This window comes from Staurois parvus, unplaced genomic scaffold (genome assembly GCF_062004578.1).
Source record: "Staurois parvus isolate SC_StPar_1 unplaced genomic scaffold, SC_StPar_1.0 ptg000795l, whole genome shotgun sequence".
In the NCBI taxonomy this organism is placed as follows: Eukaryota; Metazoa; Chordata; class Amphibia; order Anura; family Ranidae; genus Staurois; species Staurois parvus.
The window spans coordinates 1845675-1851674 of NW_028318591.1; the positions used below are offsets into that span (position 1 = coordinate 1845675).

The 6000-nt window shown below is 41.9% G+C and overlaps 1 protein-coding gene across 1 annotated transcript in view; it reads left to right on the plus strand.

Moving 5' to 3' along the window:
- The window catches only part of LOC149444262 (galactosylgalactosylxylosylprotein 3-beta-glucuronosyltransferase 1-like), a 294915-nt gene extending 289290 nt beyond the window's left edge, over window positions 1–5625 (plus strand). Inside the window, exon 6 of the mRNA XM_089654742.1 lies at window positions 5057–5625. The gene's annotated coding sequence lies outside the window, so the exon portion shown is untranslated. The remainder of the gene's footprint in view (window positions 1–5056) is intronic.
- Window positions 5626–6000: the final 375 nt, after the last annotated feature.

A 6000-nucleotide genomic window follows, 5' to 3' on the forward strand; every position in this document is an offset into this window, starting at 1 on the left:
TTATTATTGAAAAATGTAAAATAATGTAAAATATGAATGCAGGTTACTCTCTAGGGGAAGAACCCCTGGGTAAAGCACTCAAACTTGCAAGGTGGACAGGAACATTCAAAAACGCAAGGTAGGTGGGAACACTCAAAAGTGCAAGGTGGGCAGAAACACACATACTTCCAAGCTGTCAGGAACATAGGTGGTAGCGAAGGTGAGTGGGAGCATTCAAACTTTCAAGGTGGACAGGAACATCCGAAAACCCAAGATGAGGAACACCCAAACCTTCAACATGGTAGGGACACTCATGCCTCCAAGCTGGAAGGAACACAGGTGTCTGGGAACTTGTAAATGTTCAAGGTGGAAAGGAAAATCCAAAAGACAAGGTGTTTAGAAACACTCAAACATCTAGGGCTAATTTCAACACCCATCTCTCTGAGGTAGGAGGTAACAATCAAACCTCCAAGGTGGGCAGAAACAAATCCAAGAACTTTTAGTTACATTTTTTAAAAAAAGAACCGTGTAGTGCCCTCCTCACAACAGATCTAGTACCTCCAAAGGGCATGGAGCAAGCTAGCATTTACCCCTGGGCTAAGTCTGTGGTTAAAAAAGGAGATTAGAACAGAAATTGGGTGCCAGCCACTTTAGGTCTTTTTCAAAGTTTTAATGTTGAACTTGAAAGGAAGTGAAAGGAGAGGGTCAGGGCTTTTAGGTGCCACGCAGATCACTTACAGACTCCTTGGATCAAGAACAAAGTCCAGCTTCACAGCGTCAGAACCTTTAAGCCGACCTGGCAACACTGCAAGCGCGTTTTCAGAGTCTAGTGCGTCCTCCAAGCGAGTCAACAGGACCTTCAGAGAGACCAGCATTCATCCTGGCTCTCTCCACCAAGTGGCCTCCCCTGGATCTTCCCACCTTTGCTTGGCTTCCTCCACTTCGGGCAGGATATCCTCAGGACCACTTCAAAGTAGGTAGACCCAGACAAGTTTCTGGGCCTAACATGGAGCTCTCATCAGCAGCATCTCCTAAGGCCTCGGCCTGAGGCAAGAGAATGAACACATAGCCCGCTCCAAATATTTATATCCTCTCCCAGAATGCACCAGCGGCCATAGAACCTCCTACTGTTTTGTCTGAAAGAAATATAAATATCGATAACTCAGTCCATTTGTGCAATCTCATACTATGACCTGTGGCACCAGTGACACCTCCTAGCGACTGTGAGAAATGCACAAACCTACTGAGATTTGGGGAAATGTACAATCAGTCTGAGCCAACTACAGCCCAGTCAAAAACTAGATTTGCATAGCAGCCCCAATTTAGGACCAGGGGGCTACAACTGGTAAGCCCAGGCATGAGAAAATAATGATATCTTAACCCTTTTGCTGCCCGGTCTATATGTCATACAGACCTGACAGCGAGGGGTCTAATATACAATCCAGTGACTTTGTGTATACACAATCCCAGATTGTGTATAAAATTGACAGGCAGACTCCTGCCTGTCAGGTAGAAGCAGTTGGGCAGCTGCGGTGCTGCCCGATTGCTTCCACAGCCCCTAGTATGTCCTCTCCCCTCCCCTTCTTTCCGTAACAAGGAAGGCGACATGCGTGAGTGACGTCACTTATGGGTCACAGCTGTCACTTTCTCTGCTAGCACAGTCCAGAAGCAATTTATTGTAATGCGGTATGCATTGCAATAGACTGAGTTGAGCCTAGAGGAGACATTGGAGGTCTGTTAGACCCTGCATGTCTCAATAAAGAGAACCTGTCACCTAAAAATCATCAGATAGGGGACAATGTGTCCCCTATGTGATGAAAAAAATAGTTACACCCGTCCTCCAGACGTAAAGAGCGCCCCCTTGTCCTCTGTGATGACCTCAGGGTGAATAGCTCTATACCGAGTTCACTATATGAACCACTGATGTATTTAGACATGGAGATCATATCCCCCTTATGTATTATACATGGAGATCATATCCCCCCTTATGTATTATACATGGAGATCATATCCCCCCTTATGTATTATACATGGAGATCATATCCCCCTTATGTATTATACATGGAGATCATATCCCCCCTTATGTATTATACATGGAGATCATATCCCCCTTATGTATTATACATGGAGATCATATCCCCCCTTATGTATTATACATGGAGATCATATCCCCCTTATGTATTATACATGGAGATCATATGCCCCCTTATGTATTATACATGGAGATCATATCCCCCCCTTATGTATTATACATGGAGATCATATCCCCCCCCTTATGTATTATACATGGAGATCATATCCCCCCTTATGTATTATACATGGAGATCATATCCCCCTTATGTATTATACATGGTGATCATATCCCCCCCTTATGTATTATACATGGAGATTATATCCCCCCTTATGTATTATACATGGAGATCATATCCCCCCTTATGTATTATACATGGAGATCATATCCCCCCTTATGTATTATACATGGAGATCATACCCCCCCCCCCTTATGTATTATACATGGAGATCATATCCCCCCTTATGTATTATACATGGAGATCATATCCCCCTTATGTATTATACATGGTGATCATATCCCCCCTTATGTATTATACATGGAGATCATATCCCCCCTTATGTATTATACATGGAGATCATATCCCCCTTATGTATTATACATGGTGATCATATCCCCCCTTATGTATTATACATGGAGATCATATCCCCCCCTTATGTATTATACATGGAGATCATATCCCCCCTTATGTATTATACATGGTGATCATATCCCCCTTATGTATTATACATGGTGATCATATCCCCCTTATGTATTATACATGGTGATCGTATCCCCCCTTATGTATTATACATGAAGACCATATCCCCCCCTTATGTATTATACATGGAGATCGTATCCCCCCTTATGTATTATACATGGTGATCGTATCCCCCCTTATGTATTATACATGGTGATCGTATCCCCCCTTATGTATTATACATGGTGATCATATCCCCCCTTATGTATTATACATGGAGATCATATCCCCCCCTTATGTATTATACATGGAGATCATATCCCCCCTTATGTATTATACATGGTGATCATATCCCCCCTTATGTATTATACATGGTGATCATATCCCCCTTATGTATTATACATGGAGATCATTTCCCCCTTATGTATTATACATGGAGATCATATCCCCCCTTATGTATTATACATGGAGATCATATCCCCCCCTTATGTATTATACATGGAGATCATATCCCCCTTATGTATTATACATGGAGATCATATCCCCCCTTATGTATTATACATGGAGATCATATCCCCCTTATGTATTATACATGGAGATCATATCCCCCCTTATGTATTATACATGGAGATCATATCCCCCTTATGTATTATACATGGAGATCATATCCCCCCTTATGTATTATACATGGTGATCATATCCCCCCTTATTTATTATACATGGTGATCATATCCCCCCTTATGTATTATACATGGAGATCATTTCCCCCCTTATGTATTATACATGGTGATCATATCCCCCCTTATGTATTATACATGGAGATCATACCCCCCCTTATGTATTATACATGGAGATCATATCCCCCCTTATGTATTATACATGGAGATCATATCCCCCCCTTATGTATTATACATGGAGATCATATCCCCCCTTATGTATTATACATGGAGATCATATCCCCCCTTATGTATTATACATGGAGATCATATCCCCCTTATGTATTATACATGGAGATCATATCCCCCCTTATGTATTATACATGGTGATCATATCCCCCCTTATGTATTATACATGGAGATCATATCCCCCCTTAATCTCCTCTTCTCAAGAGAGAATACATTCAGTTCCTCTAATCTTTCCTCATAGCTGATCTCCTCCATGCCTCTTATCAGTTTTGTTTCCCTTTCTGCACTTTCTCCAGTTCCCCAATGTTCTTTTTGTGAATTGGTGCCCATGTTATTGGTGTTACATGTTACATATCACCGCGCATGCCAGAGTGAGAGCAATAATTCTAGCACAAGATCTCCTCTCTAACACTAAGCTGATGACTTATAGGGGACTTTTGAAGCATCGCCTATAGAAAATATAGGGTACTGAAGTTTGCTGCCATTTCATAGGCACACACAAATCTAAGGTTTGGCGTGTTGGGTATCTATTTACTCGGTGCAACCTCATCTTTTATATTTTCCCAAACGTGTGTAATGTATTGTGTTTGTTTGCTCTAAAATTCACTTTAGTGTGTTTTTTACTGAAAATTTGCATTTCCTAAACCTTTTGCGGTAATATCTTGTGACATAAAAATTTGAACCTACCCCTGTTATATTCTCTAGGGTGTCTGCTTTCAAAAAATATATAATGATTTGGGGGTTTTTGCATCATCTTCAGACCTAAAATGATTTTTTAAACGTGCGCAAAAAATGGAAAAATGGCCCTGGCAGCGAAAGAAGTAGAGACACCCTTTGGCGTTCCCAAGATACGTAAGCAGCAGGGGCGGACTAACCATTTGGAAACTCGGGCACTGCCCGAGGGCCCAGGGTCAGTAGGGGGCCCCATGAGATGCCCCTGGTACCTTTTTCATAGGCTTTTTTGAGTTCAGCTTTTTTTTTGTTGAAGTGGAATTTATTTGTTGCTGGGCAGAATAAAAATGCAAAACGTGGCAAAAACGCACTACCATGCATTTCAGCAGCTTCTCCATTGAACCCTATTGTAGCAAAAAAGCTGGTTTATGATTTAAAAAAAGTCCTTGACCCAGGGGCGGACTGACCATTTGGAAACTCGGGCACTGCCCGAGGGCCCGGGGTCAGTAGGGGGCCCCATGAGATGCCCCTGGTACCTTTTTCATAGGCTTTTTGAGCTTGGGCAAGGACACAGGGACCCCATGATCCCCTTATGCCCGGGGGCCCCATGAGTTGTCAGTCCGCCCCTGATAATCAGGCTCCACCTTCAAATTATTATCACTTTTCAGTGAACTGACCTATTAATTATGTGAATCTAAAAGTTTTTTCTCGATTTTTGAAAGTTACAAAATGTTTTTTGTTTTTTTGCAGGTGTTCTGTCCACGTCACTCTATTTCTATGAAGATACAGAAGGAAACGTTTACAAAAGACTGATTTTACAGTGTTATTCTTACAAACTAAATATTGTGGGATTTTTTTTTGTGAATGCTTAAGTTCGCACTTTTCAAAAAAGAAAAAAACTTTTTCTTTTTGTGTCGGCAGAGAACCGCCTTGCTGCTACAGCCACCCCGCTCCTAATTAATACGGAATATAAGACACGAAGAGCCAGCAAGGAGGAAGCAGAAAAGAAGCCATCTCTTCTCTCGGAGTAAAACATATGTTGGTTCTTCCTCAGACATATGGGTCTCTGTACCAAAGCTAATTAAGATGTTCTCTCCGCCTAACGCGCCATCAAACGTACGACACTTCCTAATCAAGCTTCCATATGAAAGACCAGAAATTTCTCTGTGTTTCTTTTTTTTTTGTTTTTTTTTTCTAGAAGCATAGGCTTATGTTACATCTGACATAACAGATTTTGCTGATGATAATTAAAAAAACATAAAATGGTACACTGACAATAAAAAAACAAAAAAAAGTTTTCCTGGTTTTATTCCGATGAACTTTCAGGACATCTTTGTTCTTGTTGGTATCTGTCCAATGGAAAGCTATGGTGCCTTTTTAAGTGGAAGCATATTATTATTATTATACAGTATTTATATAGCGCCAAAGGGTATGCTCAGCGCTGTACAATAGCAAGGGGGACAGAACATGAGACAAGACAGTAACAATACAATACACGAGGGGTTCGAGGGCCCTGATCTTTCGAGCTTACAATCTAGGAGGGAGGGGAAGTGGCCAGGAGGAGATGGCTGTGGGGGATGGAGTGGTGGGTGGAGTGGAGGAGGTTAGTTGTTAGGTGAGGTTGGGGTAGGCTTCCCTGAAGAGGAGGGTTTTCAGGGTGCGCCTGAAGGTGAGGAGTGTAGGTGACAGTCTGA